Here is a 3,215-nt window from a genome sequence, read left to right as displayed (position 1 = left end):
GTTCAAAGACATATTGTACATTATGTTCATAGCAGCATTATTCACAATAGCCAAAAAATAAAAGCAGCCCAATTGTCCATCAGTGGAGGAATAAATAAGCAAAATTACGTGCGTGTGTGTCTGTGTGTGTGTGTGTGTATGTATATACACAGACATATGGATATGTATGTGTATATGTGCATAAATATATGTATATACACAGACATATGGATATGTCTGTGTTTGTATAGATAAATATATGTCTACACACATGGATATATGTATATATACATATATACATATATGTCTATGTGTATACATGCGTATATGTATATATGTCTGCATGTCTGCATACACATGTTTACATAGACATATGTGTACATACATACATGTGTATATGTGTACATATGTATACATACATATGCATTTATGTCTATATTTTATTAAAATTTTGCTTAGAATAAGCAAATATGTATATACATAATATCCTAATTTTTCTTAGTATAAATGAGCAAAATTATTTGTACATTTATCATGCATATATATACATAAATTATACATGTATAAATATACATATATATTTATTATAATTTTGCTTAGAATAAGCTACATTAGGTGTATATATACACATACATATATGCATACATATATACATATATGTATACATACATACGTATATACGTGAGGCAGGAGAAAAGGGTCTGGAGGCAGGGAACTTAAGGCCAATTCGGGCTGAATCAAGGTAAAACACCAAGGTCTGGGTCCAGGGAATATAAGGCCAATTACCGCAAACTTCCTAAAGTTAATCCAAAAGGAAAAACTCCGTCTCCCCACACTGAGTAACAAAGGATCAAAGGCTACTCTCCATACAGCCTTCCCCTGCCCTCACATCTCAGAGGGAGAGGGAAAGTGCCTTGGATTGGCTGTGGGCCAAACAGGGACCATCCCTTCATCTGCACAGGGCACCAATTCACCTCAGCCTTAAATTAGCCACAGACCAAATCCTCCATCCACATAAGAGGTAGCTGACAATAACTTCAAAGGGAGTACTTAAGACTCAGAAAACTTTCTAACTTGGACCTTGAGCTGCTTGCAGTGGTCCACTCACAGCCTGTGGAGTGCTTTCTCACTGTAATAAATCCCTGCTTTTGCTGGTTTGTTCCTGTGTTTCATTCCTCTGCTACTTTGTGCATTTTGCTCAATTCTTTCTTCAAAACACCAAGGACCAGGACAACTCATGGTTAAGACCTGGTAACATAATTATGCATATATGCATATATGTATATGTGTATATATATTTTGCTTATGCACATATATGTATGTATACATATATATGTATATATGTGTCTATATATATATACCTAATTTTACTGATTGATTGTAAGCAAAATTATAATAAATATGTGTGTGTGTGGGTATGTGTGTGTGTGTAGACACATATATAGCCAAAGGAAGGAAATTCTGACATATCCTATATCATGGCCAAGGCGTGAAGACATTATATTAAGCTGTATCAGTCAGGGTTCTCTAGAGGGACAGAACAAATAGGATAGATAGATATGTATAAAGGAGGGTTTAACTAAGTATTAACTCACACAGTCACAAGATCCCACAACAGGCCATCTGCAAGCTGAGGAGCAAGGAGAGCCAGTCCGAGTCCCAAAACTAAAGAACTTGGAGTCCATTGTTTGAGGACAGGAAGCATCCAGCAGGAGAGAAAGATGTAGGCTGGGAGACTAGGCCAGTCTAATTTGTCACATTTTTCTGCCTGTTTTATATTCACTGGCAGTTGATTAGATGGTGCTCATGCAGATTAAGGGTTGGTCTGGTCTGCCTTCCCCAGTCCACTGACTCAAATGTTAATCTCCTTTGGCAACATCCTCACAGACACACCCAGGATCAATACTTTCCATCCTTCAATCAAGTTGACACTGAGTATTAACCATCACATAAGTGAAACAAGCCAATCACAGAAGGACTTGTACTGTGTGTTTTCACTCATACAAGGTACTGAGAGTAGTCAAATTCACACACACAGGCTGGTCGCCAGGGGCTGGCATGAGGGGAGAATGGGGAGTTATTGTTTAGTGAATACAGAACTTCAATATTGCAAAGATGAAAAAGTTCTGTGGATAGATGGTGGTAATAGCTGCTCAACAAAGTGAACATACCTAATGCCACTGAACTGTACATTTTAAAATAGTTAAAATGCTTAATTATGTGTTATAAATATTTTACCACAATTTCAAAAATAAATTTAAACTCATTGTATTGGAGATTTTAGCACATATATGTAAGTGATAAAGTAGCAGACAAAACATTAAGATGTGAACAACCCAATTAAAAAATGAGACCTACTTGACACAACGTACATTGTGCCTAACAATGACTTAATATACATTTTTCTCTGGTGCATACAAATATGAAATTTGGCTCACATATTATATGGTGACATAATCTGGGTCACAAAGTATCAACACACTTAAAAGAATTGAAAACAAATATACAGTATGTTCTCTAACACAATAGTATACAGATAAAATCAGTAACATATAAATAAAAAAGCACTTTAAATCTTTTATTTGGAAGCTAAGTGATATCTTTTAAAATAATCCATGGATCATAAAGGAAATCACAAAGGAAATTTGAAAATATTTTAAAGTTAATGATAAGGAAGTAACAACTTATCAGTTCCATAAACTAAAGGTTTTCTCAGAGGGAATTTTATAGAGTAAAAAAATCTATGATCTAACTATTGTGAGGGATGAGAATATGCCACTCCAACATGTGTTTTATTGTTTTGAGGACTGTTGAGCTTAAGGCAGTAAGAGGAAATAAATGCAGGAAAGCTCTCTGCACTCTCTCTACTTGTCCAAAATCAGGACATAAAGTAAAGACAAAGATCCTCTCCCTCCCCTCACTACCAGTGTGAACCAAGGGTCACCAGTGTTACAAATAAATTTTTGGTGCTGCAAAGGAAATAGCAATCGAATATGAATTTTCTCAGCCAGACGGTTTTACTTTTTGCAGAAAAGGTGCTTCTCGGAAGCTTGATTGTCATGAAAGCACCACGAGCAAAGAAAGGCAGAGGTTTTTATCCCTGACGCATTGAGTCCTTATTGCTGTGTTCTGTCTCCACTGGCTAGAGCTGGACCGCACAATCTAGACTGATCCTGATTGGCTAAAAACTTAAAACTTTGCTAAATAGGTAAACACGTGATAGAGAACAAAGAAAG

This window comes from Mandrillus leucophaeus, unplaced genomic scaffold (assembly GCF_000951045.1).
Source record: "Mandrillus leucophaeus isolate KB7577 unplaced genomic scaffold, Mleu.le_1.0 Scaffold647, whole genome shotgun sequence".
NCBI classification, from domain to species: Eukaryota; Metazoa; Chordata; class Mammalia; order Primates; family Cercopithecidae; genus Mandrillus; species Mandrillus leucophaeus.
This window is presented reverse-complemented; position numbering follows the sequence as displayed.